The sequence below is a fragment of the Perognathus longimembris genome, unplaced genomic scaffold (assembly GCF_023159225.1).
Source record: "Perognathus longimembris pacificus isolate PPM17 unplaced genomic scaffold, ASM2315922v1 HiC_scaffold_5428, whole genome shotgun sequence".
Lineage (NCBI taxonomy): Eukaryota > Metazoa > Chordata > Mammalia > Rodentia > Heteromyidae > Perognathus > Perognathus longimembris.
This window is the reverse complement of record NW_025960854.1, coordinates 8,774-26,031: the sequence shown is the minus strand read 5'-3', so window position 1 is coordinate 26,031 and position 17,258 is coordinate 8,774. Positions and strand designations below refer to the sequence as shown.

General features: G+C 63.3%; 1 pseudogene; it reads left to right on the top strand.

Moving 5' to 3' along the window:
* The first annotated feature begins 1,087 nt into the window (after positions 1 to 1,087).
* Positions 1,088 to 1,261, top strand: LOC125345235 (annotated as a pseudogene).
* The last annotated feature ends 15,997 nt before the right edge of the window (positions 1,262 to 17,258 follow it).

Genomic DNA, 17,258 nt, shown 5'->3' with positions numbered 1-17,258 from the left:
CCGGGGGGGGGGGGGGCGGCCTGCGGCGGGCGGGCGGGGTGGGGGGCGGCCTTGGGGGACGCGGCCTGCGGCGCGCGGGCGGCCCGGCCCTCACCGGGTCACACGGCCGGCCCCCCGGTGAGACCGGCCTCCCTTCCGTGTCTTCCGTGACCCGGGCCGTGGCTCACAGTGCTGGGCCCGGGCCTCTCCCTCCCCCCCCCCCCCCCCCCGCCTGCAGCGGGTTTGCTCGGTGCTGTTTGACACTAAGATCTGTATCTCTGGGGGTCGTGCGATTTATTTGTATTCTGTCAGTCGTGGGGCTTGAACTCCGGGCCTGGGCGCTGTCTCTGAGGTCTCCGGCTCCAGGCTGGCGCTCTACCACTTGAGCCACAGCGCCACTTCCAGTTTTCTGGTGGCTCGTTCGAGATAAGAGTCTCATGGGCCTTCCTGCTTAGGCTGGCTTTGAACCGGGATCCTCAGATCTCAGCCTTCTGAGTAGCTAGGATGACAGGCGCGGCCATCCCGGCTGGGTCATGCAATTTTGACAGCAGATGTCACAAGCAGAAGCGCCACGTGGTAGTGTGGGTAGGCGGGCCACACGCCTGGACTAGCCTCACCCTCTCCTGGGAGCCCGGTTATGTCCTGGAGAGGCTTCCCCGTTGCCAGGACCCTCAGCTAACCCTTGACGGATGCTGACAGAGGTTGTGGAGGCCGTGGTGACAAGCGCGACAGACACCCAGCCCTCACTGTCGCGGAGGCTGTGCAGCCAAGGTGGAGACCTCTGCGGGCTCACAGCGGGCGTCCAGGGTCTCCTGTCCTCACGGGTGGAAGCGGGGAACCAGCTCTCTAGGACCCCTATCCAAGCTGAAGACCCCATTCGTAAGGCTCTCCACCCAATCACCAACCACCACCTAACTTGGGGTTTTGCATGGATTTTGAGAGGATAAAACACTCACACCCGTAGCAATTCTGTAGTGTGAAAACAGAAATGGAAGTGGAGGCCTGGCTCAAGTGATAGAGTGCCATCTGTGAGTGAAAAAGCTAAGGACGAGTCCCTGAGCTCAACCCCCAGTACAAACAAAGAAACCCAGATAAACGACATATTATTATGCGTGCCCGGCAGGGGAGCCTCCATGATCACCAAGGTGGTTTTCCCTGGGCAAGGCTTACCCATTGTCCCCTGCATGTGCAGACCCCTGCCATCCCCCCAAGCGGGGTGCTGAACTGCATCACTTGTGACGGTCAGGGACTGAATTTGCACTTAGACACAAACAAACCCTTCCTCGTTCAAGCCCCTAAGACTTGGCAGTCATGTGTCGCTGACATGTAATCTCACTCAGTCGGATCTGATCAGTACACTTGACATTTAGCATCTTATCATTCTGTGCGATACTTGTCTTCTTAGAATATTTTTCTCAGTCTGGGGTTTAAATCAGGCCCTGGGTAGGCCCTGCTAGGCGGATGCTCTACCGCTTGAGCCATACCATCTCTCCTCTCTCTCTCTCTCTCTCTCTCTCTAGGATATTTTTTTCCATTTAACAAAGCAATTTATGTGTGCAATCCATCTTGATCTGTGTCCTCTGTGTCATCCCTTCACCATTTTTATACCCTTCGACTCACCCCTTCCCTTACTTTCCTCAATTCTGTGGTGTATATACAAAGAATTCTTTACTGAATTCTCCCCATTCTGGTTTCATTCCTTGAGTAAGTTAATATCTAGGTATTTTATTGCTTTTGAGCTATTGTGAAGGGAATTGCTTTCCTGATTTCTTTCTCAGCCTGCTCATAGTTGATACATAAAGAAACTCTGGGTTTTGTTTGTTTGTTTGTTTTTGGACAGTCTTGGGGCTTGAACTCAGGGCCTGAGCACTGTCCCTGGCTTCTTTTGCTCATGGCTAGCACTCTACCACTTGAGCCACAGCTCCCTTTCTGGCTTTTTTCTGCTTATGTGGTACTGAGGAATCAAACCCAGGGCTTCATGCATGCTAGGCAAGCACTCTACCCTAAGCCATGTTCCTAGCCTGAAAATACTGGTTTTTGATGATTGATTCTGCATCCTGCTACATTTCTGAAGGTATTTGTGAGTTATAGTAATTCTTGGTGGAGTCTGTAGGTCTCTTAAGTACAGGATCACATCATCAGGAAATAAGAATAGTCTGACTTCTTCTTTCCCTCTTTGAATTTTATTTCTTTCTCCTGCTTCATTGCTGGGTAGGGATTCTAGCACAGTGTTGAAAAAGAGTGGGGAGAATGGACACCCTTGTCTCATTCCTGACCTTAGGCGACATTATTTCAGTTTTTCTCCACTTCATATGATGTTGGATATAGGTTTGTCATATATCGTCTTTAGTAAGGTCAGCTGTGTTCCGTCTGTTCCTAACTTCATATCGTAAAAGGATGTTACCTGTTGTTCTTCATTCCTTGAGATGACCCTGTGCTTTTTGCTTCTGGTCTCATTTATGTGATGCATTACATATAATGATAGGTTGAACCACCCTTGCATTCCTGGGATGAAACCCACTTGGTCATGGTTTATGATTTTTTTGATGTGCTGTGGTATTTTATTTTCCTGTTGTCTTTAAGCCGCACTCTGACTTCTTTAAAGCCGTACGTAGACTCTGCTGTGTGTTTGTCTTCCTCCCTCCCGAGGCCGGGGTCTCTGGGGTGCATCCCCTCTGCTTTAAGGGTGGCCGGGCTCACCTCCTCAGGGGGACAGGAAAGCACGTCTGTTCCCTCAGAAAGTGCCAGAGTGGTTCCGCCAAACTCCCTGGCTGGTAAAGGGTCTCCCTTCCCTCCCTTCTACTGACGGGCTGCCCAACGCCCAGTGCTTCCCGGAGAGAACAGCCTGGGCACCCACCGGGGTCCTGCGGTGTCCTGACAGGCTGCCCCTGCCGCCCGGAGGCTGGGGCCTGGGCCTCCCCGAGCCGCTGCCCCGTGGAGGGTGGCGTGAGGCCGGCACCGCGTACGATACAGTGCAGGTCACACTGGCGCGTGTAACCCACGCCAGGCACGCCCTGCCCTGCCCCTGCCCGGGCCGGGGTCTTCAGGAGGTAGCGGTGGTCCAGGGCCTCCAGCCCTGCGCCCGTCGGCCACTAGAGGGCGCCCGGCCCCCACGCTCAGGTCCCCCCCGGAAGCCAGGGCGGCCTTCTGCTCAATCCAGGCTCCGCTGGGCCGGGGCTGCGGTTTCCAGGCCTTCCGTGCTGGCCTGGGCACCGGGGAGACCCAGCTGAAGCCCCAGAGGGCCAGGGCCAGTGGAGAGCTGGGGGGGGGGGTGAGGGCCCCTCAGGCCGCACTTGGGGTCCCTGCAGGGGAAACTCCCAACACCCCGTCCTCGGCTTGAGTTCTCAAAACAAAAAGAGGACTTGACGCTGGGGTCCGGAGAGGAGTGGCCTCCCCCTTGCCGTCCGTGCGGCCTGGGGTGGGGGGCTGCCCGCCCCTGCTGCTCACACGGGTCCCGTGAGCCTCAAGACCCACGGGCCTCGCCAGGTGTTCAGGCTCTGCGCGTCTGTCCGGCAGGTCCGTGTCCGCCGCTGCCACTCGGTCCTAGAGCGCTAACGCGGTGCCCCGCTCCACGTGGGGCTTCCGTGCGTCTGAACGGCCCGCGAGCCGCGGGGTCTCCTCTCCCGAGGAACCGCCAGCCTCCGCCAGGCCCCGTCCTAGGCTCTGAAAGGGGAGTCTCCCCGCCCCCACGCTGCCTTCTGCTCCCCGTCACGGGGCTCTGTGGCTTCCTGGGCCTGGAAACTTCTGAATTGCTGCCGTTTATTTCATGAGCTATGAAGAATCCCCGCTCATGGGATGAAGCCCCAAATCGGAGCCTGAGTTTCCTCACGCCCTCCCCCGTGCCCGTTCCCCGGCGCGCAGGCCCACACAGTCTCTGCATCTACGGTGCATTTCCAGGCTTCACAGGGCCTTCTGCCCCGCTGGTCATCAGGCTGGATCCGGCCGTGGTAGTCGGGACTGGGGCGCACTGTGCGAACCCCCCGGGGGCGGGGGGGCGGGGGGAGCGGGGAGTCCCAGCTGGGGTGACCAGTAGCAGCGGCGCGGGCTGGTGGCACCTCGCAGGCGACACAGATGGTGTCAGGTGTCACGGATGATGTCTGTTAGCACCAGATGGACACATCTTCAGAGGTCACGAGCAAGGCACGGGCCAGTCCCCCCCCACCCCAGGTCATCCACCCAGTTCTCAGCACCCCCCCCCCCCACCACACACCAAGCCCCGGGCTCCCTGCCGCCCAGATCTCCTGCCGCTCGTGTCACCAGCTGGTAATCGCCCAGCCCCAGGGACTCGAGCGTCAGGAGCAAGCGCTTGAGAGACAGCTCCTGAGCCACCAGCCCGACCAGTGTCAACTGACGTGCCCCACGGGGGCCTTCGAGGACGGCGGGCCCCGCGGGGACCGAGCAGGGGGCCCGCGGGTTGGCCTGGCCCAGACACGGGTGTCACCACGCCTAGCTCCGGACCTCAGGCCCCACCCACCCGCTGGGGGACCCTGCCCCCTCCCTGGGCTGGGTCTCGTGGATGCAGGAAGCCACCGTGAGGAAGGAAAAGAAGATGGGATACGGCAGCCGTGGTGGCTGGGGTGGGGTCTCCTGGTGGTCCTGGACTGGGGCATTCCCAGTGAGAAAGGCCTGGGTCTTGCTGGTGGGGCCAGCGGGTGGACCCTGTGTGGCTGGGTCCCCGCTGGGTCCCCTCCATGATGACAGCGGCTGTCATAACCAGTGCCGGTGCGGAGTCACTGTCCCCTGGACGTCACCCGTGGTAACTGGCACACAGACGCCTGTGGGGGCAGCTGGCCCTTCCGGTCCCCTGGCCGAGCTCTCTGTCCTCTCGCCGGTCAGCTCCTAGCACATGGTAGATGTGGCGGTGCGGGGCGTGTGCGCAGGGTCAGGCACGGCCTCGACCGGGCCCCTCCGCGTCCCTGGCGACCCTTCTCCAAAGGGTAACGTTCCTTCCTTGCAAGCCCCAGCCTGTCCTGGGGTGGGAAGTGAATGGGGGGAGGACCTTGCCGGCTCAGCAAAGAACGAGTACTGAAAGTACTGGCCCCGACTGTATGCCAGCCTTGGGGATGGGGGAGTCCTGGCCCCGACTGTATGCCAGCCTTGGGGATGGGGGAGTCCTGGCCCCGACTGTATGCCAGCCTTGGGGACAGGGAAGTCTGTGAGAGGGTCACTGTTGGTCCCTGCCAGATTCTAGCGTCTGAGGGAGGGGTTGGGCTTAAACCCACGGGGGAATGGCCGTGGCTTCCTGCAGTCTCCTTGGATCCTTGAGTTGGCGGTGGGAGGGAAGACAGGGACCACAAACAATCCCTACAAAGACGGACTGGAGCAGCGGAGCCCGAGCCCGGGCAGATGAGGACTGAGCCCGTGGGCTCCGGTCCCGGGAGCAGACTCGAGCAGGAGTGTCCCTGCCAGCTCCGCCCCCCCCGCCCCCCCCCCCAGCTCACTTGGATTCAACTGAAGGGAGGTGGGATGGGAGAGAGGGGAGGTGAGAGGAGCCGGGCTCCAGGGACAGGGGAGCAGCGGCAGCCCGGGGAGCGATGGCCCCAACGCTCAGGGGACACGTCAACCCTTCTCTGGTCCCTGATGGCCTAGGAACGCCCTCGGGAGCAGCCTTCAGTGTTTCCTCGCGTTCACTTCCACCCATCGGCCTCTGGTGACTTCAGACAGCAGGAGATGCTCTGGAAGGCACGGCCTGTTAGGGAGGAAGGCGCGGCCGGGCCTGGGGCCTCGGAGGCAGACGGAGGTCCTGGTTCAAGGCCCGCGCGGGCACGGAGGCCGGCCACCCTCCCTCTCGACCCACCCGCAGGGAGCCCCACGCTGCGGGGCTGCAGCCCCGACTCCCTGCCGGCCCCGCAGACGCTGGCCTTGTCCGCAGGTCGCAGGGCCGCCAGCTCCCAAGGCGGGCACATTTCCAGGTGGGATGGGGGAGGCGGGCGGGGGGGGGGGACGACAGTGGGGGTGCGGGGTCCCCCGCACACTGAGCTCCCCACCCTTGTCTCCCTTCCTTGCTTCGCTGCCCGGGCGGGAGCCCAGAGGAGCCGGCGGGTGCGAGCCAGGCCTCCACACGCGTGGCCGCCACGAGCTCGGGCACGCGCTGGAGCCCGGCGGCACAGGCGCCCCCCACCCCCCCCCCCCGCCCGGCCTGCTCCAGGACGGCCCTTGGGGTTTCGGGGTCACGCCACCGTCGGAGCCCCGGCCAAGCGTCCCGAGGCTCAGCACCTTCCGGAAGGCGAAGCCCATCTCGTCCCAAATGCGGAGGTTGATCGCAGCACCGCGTGTAATCAAGGGAGGCCCCGCGCCTCCTCGGGCCTCTCGAGAACTGGGTGTCTGCGGTTGCCTTTGGGGGGCGGGCGTGGACAGCTGTCCTGGAGGAGCAGGGGTGTTGTTGGGGTGCTGACAGTCGGGACGTGCAGCCCTTCCTGGGCCGAGCGGGAGGGAGCGGGAGGGCCGCCTCACCTGGGGGGACTGTACGTGACCCCGAGGTCCCGAGGCGGCCTGCCCAGCGCCTGCACCCCCTAACTGGAAGCTCAAGCAGAAGTCTGGCGACGACCGAGATCGCCCCCCGGCGCCACGCAGGAGCCGGCACGCTCTGTCCACCCTGCTTCGCTGATGGCGCTGCACCCGGCTGCCGCGGGCTCAGCGAGTGTCCCCCAAATGCTGGTTCCAGCTTAACCCTGCCCCCCAGTGCGCAGGCGCGGCGAGAGTCCAGCATGGCGGCCTCCAGCCCCCACAACCACCGGACACGCAGAGGACCCAGGCGGCCCAGGGCACCCCCGCCCCCCGGCACCGGAGCACCCAGAGGAGGCTCCCGCCACCCTTGTCTTTCCTGGGTCAACCCCGTGGCTGTCCCTCCAGCCGCGTTCCCAGCCTGCCTCCGCCAGCCCCGAGCCCGCGCGCCCCAGAGCCCCACCTCGGGCGCCACGCCTGGGGCTGAGTCCCGCTCCTCCCCACACCTGTCCACCCACGCCGCCCGGCTCCCGAGACAGTGCTCCCTCCCTCCTTTCCTCTTCCTTCCTTCTCGGCTCTGCGGTTTGAACTTAGGGCCTCTCGCCGCTGGGCAGATGCTCCACCTAGAGTCTTTTTCAATTGAATTGTTTTTAACCAGTCCTGGGCCTTGGACTCGGTGCCTGAGCACTGTCCCTGGCTTCTTCTTGCTCAAGGCTAGCACTCTGCCACTTGAGCCACAGCGCCCCTTCTGGCCATTTTCTGTATATGTGGTGCTGGGGAATCGAACCCAGGGCCTCATGTATACGAGGCAAGCCCTCTTGCCACTAGGCCACATTCCCAGCCCAATTGAATTGTTTTTAGACAAAGCTTGCACCTTTTCCCCCGGACTGACGTTGGACCTCGGTCCTCTCGTCCGCTTCCTGAGTAGCTGGGCTCACAGGTGCTCCCCCCATGCCCGGCTTTTTTTATTTGTTTGTTTTTAATAAATGTTGAATGAATGAGTTAATCGCACAGTGAGGAGGAAGGAGAATTCTTTTTTTCTTTTTGCCAGTCCTGGGCCTTGGACTCAGGGCCTGAGCACTGTCCCTGGCTTCCTTTTGCTCAAGGCTAGCACTCTGCCACCTGAGCCACAGCGCCACTTCCGGCTTTTTCTATATGTGTGGTGCTGGGGAATCGAACCCAGGGCTTCATGTATACGAGGCAAGCGCTCTACTGCTAAGCCACATTCCCAGCCCGAGGAAGGAGAATTGTTAAAAACGTTTCCTACTGATTGACACTGTCCAGACTGTGGAACGGGAAAAGCTTTCGTTACCTGCTTTGCAAGACGTTGGTTCCTCAAGCGGTGACATTCCCGGCCTATCTTTAAAGGTCATCGGTTCCTTCTCTCTGAAGGTGGTAGGAATGTTATCCCGAGATGGCCTATCTGGGGTGGCCACGCACGGAGTTATTTGTGTCGCCCGCTGGGAGGTGACCCGAGCCCTTCCGGAACGCCAGGAAGCGGGCAGTGGTCCCCCTCCAGCGATCTGGAAGGCGGCGAGGCTCAGCTGGTCAGCAGCGCTGGCCGCGAGCTCGGTTCCTACGGGTGCTCCCCGGGGAGGACCGGGTCACGTTCGCGCGCATCCTGCTCCGGGGCTAACAAAACATCCCTTCCCCGCTCCGCTTCCTTCCCCTCCCCGAAGGAATTCGCCATTGTCTGTAAATATAGAAAGACTCAGACGCCGGCTTTATTTAGCCACGTTTCCAGTTTCGCTTTCCGAAACACTCACGGCACAGGGGTTTTCGTTTGGGGTTTGTTTAATCCAGGGAGGGAGAACTCACGACCGTAAATGCACCGTTAGGACTTTCAGGCAACGCCTGCGCCTCCGCGGGCGCCGCCGCATCCAGACCCAGAGCGGCCGCCCCCGCCCCCTCGCGGCCGGCTCCCCCTCCGCCCCAGCTCCGCGCGCTGCCCCGCAGAGTCAGTTTGGGGGGGCTTTCGTTGAGCGGGAACACGACAGCCGTAGCACGGCTGGAACCCAGCGGCGTGGGCCCAGCTGCCCAGCGCGTTCTCCCCGCCACCCACCGGGGCTCCCCTCCGCCACTGTCCTCCGCCCCCCGCGTCCTCGGCCTGGCCCCGTGGCCATCACCGGTCCCCGTCTCCCAAACCGGGCACATCGCTGGCACGGCGGAACTCAGCAACCCCACACATGGCAACGAGAGGAGAAAAGGGGGAGTCATGCGGCGCCCCGCCCTTCGTGCCCCCTCTGAGCCGGGAGGTCGGGGAGCCTGGCGCCGGTGCGCGGCGTCTGCTAGGACCAGAGGGCTCAGGGAAGGCCACGCAGAGGTAAACCGTTTGCCCTGTGGTGGATTTGGCTCCACCCAGCTCTCGGCCGTCGGACGGGGGGGCGAGGGGGAAGCTCAGACCCCCACAAACCCCTGGCCTGCCTTTCTCTCCTGGAAGGCCCGGCCATCTACAACCAAGTCTCCAGGTTATGGAAAAAAGATTCCCGTGACAGCGGCTCATTTGAATGGAGGAGGACTCTTAATGGGTGTAGGGAAATCATGGCTCTGCGTGTTTGAATAACCGGGAGGGGGAAAGAAGGGCCCAGCATTTGCTGCTAAGTGTGGATCGACCCTCTGCGTGGGCCGCGCTCGACTGGACACTGGACGGGACGGAGGGGAAGAGGCCGGGGCTGGAGGAACGTCCTAGGGCTGAGCAGAGGCGGTGTCTCTGTTCCCAGCCTCACTTTTGTGGTTTATTTTTCTGTGCCAGCACTGGGCTTGAACTCAGGGAATGAGCACTGTCTTTCAGTCTTTTCACTCAAAGCTAGCGCTCTACCGTTTGAGCCACAGCTCCACTTCCAGCTTTTCCTTGCTTCACTGAAGACCAGTTTCGTGGATTTTCTGGCTGGCTTTCAACTCCACTCCTGCGTAGCTGGGTGTGAGCCGCGGGGACCCGGCCCTCACGGCTGCGTTGGCGGTGGTCCCGCTGGGCGCGCGGGGCTTTGTCGTGGGCGTCCGCTGGGTTGTGTTTCCCTAGGACGGCCAGCAGAGCACAGAGAAAGGGGTGAGGGTCGCCGGCCCCACCGGGCTTTCCGCCAGAGCAGGGGTGGCCCCACAGCACGACGTGGGGAGCAGCAGATCAGGGGTCAAAGGGTCGGGGTTTCCGCTGTCATCTTGAACAGGCGGGGCGGGCGGGCGGGAGGGCGGGCTTCCCGGATTGCGCAAGGGCCCCGCGCGGTGCCAGCGTGTAGCCACGCTCCAGCTCCCCTGCCAGGGAGGTGAAGGGCCTTTTGTTATTCTCTCCACCTGGAACCGAAGACAGCCGGGCAGCGGGCGGGGTAGGAAAAAGGCCCCGGGGTGTTCTGTGCTGGGGACACCAGGTGACTGGGGACGGCAGCCAGCCAGGAGATCCCGGCAGGTGTGGGGCGGGTGGGAGGCGGGAGCCAGCAGGGCTTTCCTGCCGAGCCGGGCCCAGGCCTGGGGGAGGGGAGCCACAAGGTCTACTGTTGCCGCCACAGACTCGGTCCTGTTAATGTTTTAGACAAGCTCACACCACGCAGCCCGGGCTGGCTTTGAACTTGTGATTCCCTGCCTCTTGCTGGCATCGTAGGCATGGCTCCCGCCCGGCTTGCCGGCCTTTCTTTCCTTCCCTGTCTTGTCCTGTCTGGAGCAGCTAACTAGCGGGAATTATAGGCTGCCCGTCACAGACTCCACATCCAAGAGACAGGGTCCAAGGGCAAAGGAGCGACCCCCGCCGCAGAAGCCAACCACCCTGGAGAAACCACCCCACGAGGGGTCGGCTACAGTCCAGCCCAGAGCGGTTACGAAGTGATCTCCGTGCTCAGTCACCGCTGCCGGCTGAGACACGACCCCCTGTGTGGTGAGCGTGGCGCTCAGGTCCCCGGACAAGCGTCCCTGAGCGGTTCCCGGGACCCAGCGTGGCAGCCCGGCCCCAGAATCCTCGCTACATCCGTGGTCAGAGGCTGGGGGGATCCGGGTTCAAGGCCAGCCCTGACACAAAGAAGCCGGTGGACTCCATTTCGGGGATGTGCACCGGGCGCCCCCCGCCGCAGGAGAAGCAGAATAGGACTGGAGACGTGGCTCAAGGGGTCGAGCACCTGTCCTACCAGCATGAGGCCCTGAGTTCAATCCGTGTGTCCCCCCATACTCTTTGTGGACAGAGCGAGGTACTGCTAGGCGACGGTGACGATGAGTGACCGGCGGACGTCCCTCGAGTCTGCGCCCACCGCGGGCGCGGGCGGGGGCTTGGCGCGCTGGAGAAGCCGCCCTCTCGCGGAGGCCGACCCCCCCCACGGCCGGGCGGGCGGGGGCCCGGGGCCGACCCGGGGCGGGCTTCCCGGCTTTCGCCCCGCGGCCAGCAGGAAGGCCGCCTCCTTGGCTGGGGACGCTCCTTGGATCGTCACAAAGGCGAGTTTGCCTCTGGACTCTTCTGGTCACAAGGTAGAGACAAGTGTTTACGTTGGCTCCGGTGGGAAGGAGACGTTTCTCTCGGGATGCCCTGGTGCTCAGGGAGCCCAAGGGCGAAAGGGCACGAAGCCGCGTGGGGCGTGGCAGCGGGCCCAGACAAACACGCGCGTGTCCCACGGACATCACACCCGTGAGTGTGCGGGCAGGCGTGAGCCGCTGTGACCGCACCGGGCGGGCCTCTGACCCCTCTCGTGACCGCGTCCTCCCAACCCTACCGGGACCCGAAGCCAGAACAATATCCTTGTGTGTGTGTGTGTATAAATCCTGAATGTTGGCCTGAAAATGCGGCTCGGGGGGTAGAGTGCCGGTCCTGAGCGAAAAGGCCGTGTAACCAGAGAGCAAGGCCCGGAGGTGAGCGCCCCCTACCCACCCAACAACACACGGAGGAAAGCAAACCGTCTCCAACCCCGTCCGTCCAGCTCCTCAGGGAAGCACAGACCGGAGGACCGTGGTCCAGACCAGCCTGGGAATGAAGCCACGTCTAGCTGAGAAATAGCAGATGCAACAAGGGCTGACGGAGCGGCTCACGTGGGGGAGCACCGGCCCAGTGAGAGCCAGGCCTCGAGTTCGAACCCGAATAAGCTAAGAGCGAGCCACACCAAGCCGAACGGAACTCCGTGTGCCACAGGAGAGCGCGGTGCATGGGAGGAAAGGGCCAGTGGATGCCGCCAGCGCCCCTTCGAAGTTCATGTATTCAATACGCCAGACGAAAGGAGGAACAGTTTAGGCATTTAAAAAAGTATATCCCAAAGACTCAAGTAAAATGTAATTTAATAGTAAGGCCTTTGAAATGAAGGCAATGACTTCTAGTCCCAGAATCTCCAAGGGGGGGAAAGAAGCCCAGGAGGAAACATTAAAGCCAGACGCTGGTGGGTCCCGCTGTAATCCTTGCTTCCTCGGAGGTCCATTCAAGGCCAGCCGGGCAGAAGGAACAATGTGAGACTAGATCGAGCTCTCTCTGTGTCTGTCTGTCTGTCTCTCTCTCTGCTGGAGATGGAGCCCGGGCCCCAGGGCCCTGTACATGCTAGGCAAGCCCTCCACCGCTGAGCCCCCCCCCCCGGCCCCTGTTCTCGTGTTGGAGGGGTGTAGAGGGAGGTGCTGGTCGGGGCCGCTGTCACCCAGAGCCGTCCTTCTCCCAAGCCCTGCGCTCACGCCCCCCGCCTTCCGGTCTCCACCACAGGAAGCGAGATGGCTTCACGGGACACGGCCTGCGCGCTCACGCATCCTGCGTTGTGCTTTTGGACTCGCTAAGAAGTGGACGTCGGGTCGGCCCTGGGCATCGGGGGTGGGGAGGGAGGGGAGGGGACTGGGGGTGGGGTACATGGGCAAGTGAAACGGGGGTCTAGGAGGACGCTTGGTTTGGGGCCAGGGTGAATTCCATGCCATCCACCTAGACAGGAAAGGCCAGACCTGAGGGCACGGGGGATTTGGAGAGGGGGTAGGGTGCCCACCCTGGCGCCATCTTGCTGTGTGTGCTTCATTAAGCGGCTCTGGGAGCCCAGGAGCCACGCCGGGGGCTCTGCCACGCCGGGGGCTCTGCCACGCTGTGAACTCTGCCACGCCAGGGGCTCTGCCACGCTGTGAGCTCTGCCACGCCGGGGGCTCTGCCACGCCGGGGGCTCTGCCACGCCGGGGGCCCTGCCACGCCGGGGGCTCTGCCACGCTGTGAACTCTGCCACGCCGGGGGCTCTGCCACGCCGGGGGCTCTGCCACGCTGTGAACTCTGCCACGCCGGGGGCTCTGCCACGCCGGGGGCTCTGCCACGCTGTGAACTCTGCCACGCCAGGGGCTCTGCCACGCTGTGAGCTCTGCCACGCCGGGGGCTCTGCCACGCTGTGAACTCTGCCACGCCGTGAGCTCTGCCACGCCGTGAGCTCTGCCACGCCATGAGCTCTGCCACGCCGGGGGCTCTGCCACGCTGTGAACTCTGCCACGCCGTGAGCTCTGCCACGCCGTGAACTCTGCCACGCCGTGAGCTCTGCCACGCCGTGAGCTCTGCCACGCCATGAGCTCTGCCACGCCGGGGGCTCTGCCACGCCGTGAGCTCTGCCACGCCGTGAGCTCTGCCACGCCATGAGCTCTGCCACGCCGGGGGCTCTGCCACGCCGTGAGCTCTGCCACACCATGAACTCTGCCACGCCGGGGGCTCTGCCACGCCAGGGGCTCTGCCACGCCGTGAGCTCTGCCACGCCGTGAACTCTGCCACGCCGGGGGCTCTGCCACGCTGTGAACTCTGCCACGCCGGGGGCTCTGCCACACTGTGAGCTCTGCCACGGACCATGAGCTCTGCCACGCCATGAGCTCTGCCACGCCAGGGGCTCTGCCACGCCGGGGGCTCTGCCATGCTGTGAGCTCTGCCACGGACCATGAGCTCTGCCACACCGTGAGTTCTACCATGGACCGTGAGCTCTGCCACGCCGTGGGCTCTGCCACGCCGTGGGCTCTGCCACACCAGGGGCTCTGCCACGCCGTGGGCTCTGCCACACCGGGGGCTCTGCCACGCCGTGGACTCTGCCATGCTGGGGGTCCCCGGGAGACAGTGACCCTCAGCAAAAGGCAGAGACGATGCGGAGAAGGGAGGCGCAATCAAGCAGGAAGCGCGGGAACGCGTTGGGCTTGGCAGTGTAGCTGGGAGGGTGGGTGAGGAGCGCACTGTACCTGTTCTATTACAATAACGCCTGACCGTCCACGCTGGCGTCAGAGCCAGGATAAAGCCGGCCTTCTCCTGTGCTGTCCTTGGCGACATTGTAAGAGGCCATAAATACCTTGGAAAGTAATTTGCTACGAGTCATAACACTCCTTATCTTCTTTGACCTTCTTTTTCCCAACTTGGGGGATTTTGTCTCCAGAGAAAGGCCCCTTGCCCCCTTGTGCCCTCCTGGGGAAGGGGTCCCCTGACTCTGCCCTGTGGTGGAGCCGCAGGCTGCCTCGGTGCCCTGGCTGGCCCCCTAGCAGCTGGTGCTTCAGAGGGAGGAACCAGGTCACTGGACGGGAGCTGACTCATTGCCATGAGCTGGCCTCCGCTGAATTCTGGAACTGTCTTACAAGCCTCTGCTTTGCATGAGTTTTGTCTTGAAGGCACCTGAAATCACAAGGCGAGCGGTTCAAGGTCACCTCTGTCCAGCTGCCCGGGAGCTATTCAAATGCATTCAGCCCGGGGCACCGGGAGCCTGGCTGTTCCTAGGCAATTTCTGTGACAACGGCTAAAGCCGGCTTGGAATGTGGGGATCAGCAGTCCCGGGGTGTTTTCCCAGAGTCAAATGACCTCCCAGCCTGGCCGTTTGTGTAAGCAGGAGAGCTCAGCCCCGCCTCCGGGACGGCCTTGGGGGTCACGGCCGCAGGACCCCTCTGAGCAGCCCCCCAGGGCTGGGACCCCCCCCAAGCGACCCTCCCCCACGCCGCACAAAGTGAGGAATTCCACCATGAGCTCACCCAGACCCTGCGCCGTCCCCGCAGAGGAGACCCGGCCCCGCGCCTCCCACTGGGCTCCGTCGCCCGCGAGGGCCCAGGGCACCTGGGCTGACCCCGGCTGGGGGCGGGGGGCAGGGTGGCGGCCGTCCTCGTCACTGCCGCCCCTCCTGTTCCCGGTGGGGACACACGGCTCCCGTGCCGGGCGTCCTGTGCGCACTGCCACCGGCTCAGAAGGGCGAGCAAGCCCGGGTCCCCCCGGAGCGTGCCCCAGGACCTTGACCTCGGAGTTCTCAGTGTGTGGTCCCGCTGGCCCCCATCTTGCTGCAGCCCAGGGCGGTCTGCAGGGGCCTCTCGGTGCCCCAAGCTCATCATCCTGCCGAGAGACCAGCGCCGGGACCCCCACCCACCCACGGGAGCAGGGGGGGGGCCCGGCCGGTGCCTCACCCCAGGTACCCGACCCCTGGCCGGGCCGCCATTTCCCTTGATTCACTCTGACTCCACGTGCTGTCTGCAGAAAGAGGAGCAGGAGGCGGGGGGGGGGGGGGGGGAGAGCCGGGGCAGCTGGGGGTCCCCGTGGCTAGGGGGGCGGGGCAGGTGAGCAGGGCACTGCCGCCCCTCGGAGCTGGCCTCCACAGCTCCACAGCCTCCCGGTGTCTGGAGGCCCACGAAATAACTAACTCCACGATGCTGCCTGCTGCCTGGGCAGCTGCAGGACTGGGAGTGGACTTTTCTCCAGCCATGCGAGGACTTGGGATACGGATTCCCCTACCAAGTCCCTGTCAGCCACGCCGGGCCTCGGCTGCGTGGTCCCCTTGTGGTTCACTTCCCCTGTTTTGCCTCTCTTGATTGCAGCTCTGGTGGCTGCTGCTCCCAGGGAGGGGTCCACGCGCCCCCAGGGAGGCGTCCACCCCCCCAGGGAGGCATCCACGCACCCCCAGGAAGGCCTCCATCCCCCCAGGGAGGAGTCCACCCCCCAGGAAGGCCTCCTCCCCCCCAGGCGTCCACCCCCCCCCAAGGCGTCCACGCCTCCAGGGAGGGGTCCACCCCCCCAGGAAGGCCTCCACCCCCCCCCAAGGCATCCACCCCCCCAGGAAGGCCTCCACCCCCCAGGGAGGGGTCCACTTCCCCCCCCAGGAAGGCCTCCACCCCCCCAGGGAGGGGTCCACCCCCCCAGAAAGGCCTCCACCCCCCCCCAGGTGTCCACCCCCCCCAGGAAGGCCTCCACCCCCCAGGGAGGGGTCCACCCCCCCAGGAAGATGTCTACCCCCCCAGGAAGGCATCCACACACCCCAGGGAGGCCTCCACCCCCCAGGGAGGCGTGGGCTGGTCTTTAGCTGGGCAGGGAGGCTGAAGGGGCAGAACTAGGAGGCTGCAACTCCCAGGCAGCAGAGCCAGCACGGGGCTCCTGGTACCCAGAGGCCCGAGGCCCCGCCGGGGAGCCCCGCTGTGGGAGGGCACTGGTGCAGGCACAGAGTGCGGATGTGTCTCCGCAGGAGGCTGAAGGAAGTGGCAGGCCCTTGCACCGCAGAGATGGGGGGCGGGGGGGGGAACCCTCCCTGGACGCCCCGTGGGAAGTTTGGTTCCTGAACATCACAAGGACTTCTCCCTGTCCAGGCTGCTCATCCAGGTGACCTTTCACCTGGACAGGTGGATTGCAGGGTCCTGAGGGATTGGGAAGCATGGGCCCCCAGGGGAGGAAGTGGGCACTCCCTGTCCTCACTCTCCGTCTCTCCTGGGTCCCCCGTCTGCCCCCCCCCCCCAGTCGGGGAGAGGAGGAAGGGGGTGGAGGGGAAGGAGAGAAGGGGATGGGAAGGGAGGGAAGTGGCGTTGATGGCCAGCGTGGCCGGGCCCATGGCTTCCCAGCCAGAGAGAGCCACAGGACTCGACGGCCGTGGCGGGCTGGCTCCTCTGGTGCTGACCTCGGCCAAGCGAGGGGACGGGGCGGGCGTGGACGGGGCGGCCGTGGACGTGTTGGCGTTTATGCGGGGCCTGGGACGAGGCCTGTTCATCTACTTCTTAGGAGATGCACCTACACGTGTTTTAACGGAGGGTTTTTCCCCCAGATGTTGAAGCTCAGACTTGGAGCGTGCCAGGCAAGCGATTCTCAGGTGGAACACAGACCCTGGCGTGCGGCGGTGCTCACTAAATATTTGTCAAACCCACCCAAGTTTGCGCCATGTATGGCTTCTATGAAACCAGTTTCCTTGTCTCTTCTGTTTGGTCACTTCTCTGAACCTCTGCATCCTGGAAAGCGGGGTTTTCTGTAGGGCGTGAGCAATACCTGCCTCCAGAACTTTCTTTGCCTTGTCTCCAGCCATGGCAGCTCTGACCTGCTGAATTTCCACTTCACTGAAGGTGCCAGGAGCTCGGGCTCCTCCCAGGCCTGGCGTCGCCCACTGGGACCAACCGGTCTGCCTGCTTTAGTCGGTCTCTCTGGGCTTCCTCACCCCTCTGCGGACCTGAGCCTTTTTGTTCCTCCTCCCGTGTCTTCCGGGGAGAGAGGCCGGCCCGGGCCCTGGCGGCGCCAACGTTCCTGTGGGCGCCATGTTGCCGGTCCTGACCTCACACGTGTGCACTGGTGCCCCTGGGGCTGTCTTGGGTCTTTCCTCACTCCGAGTCGCCCCTTCGGTTTGGGAGTCTTGTGGAGAGGCCTTGAGATGTGCTATGGATCTGGGGTGCAGATCAGACCTGCGGCACGTGGCCAACCCACTTTAACAGAGATGTTGGAGGTGTGGGGGCCAAAAGACAGGGGAGATAAGAACGACGGCAGGTCAGAGGGAATAATGAAGGGCAAGCTTATTTCAGCCAACTTCTAAACCAGACAAGAGGTTATTGAGATGAGTCCGAGAGCCGGGTGCTGGTGTCGGGCCCGTCGTCCTGGCTAAGCTGAGGTCTGAGGGTCGTGGTTGGAAGGCAGCTGGGGCAGGAGAGTCTGTGAGCCTCTCATCTCCACT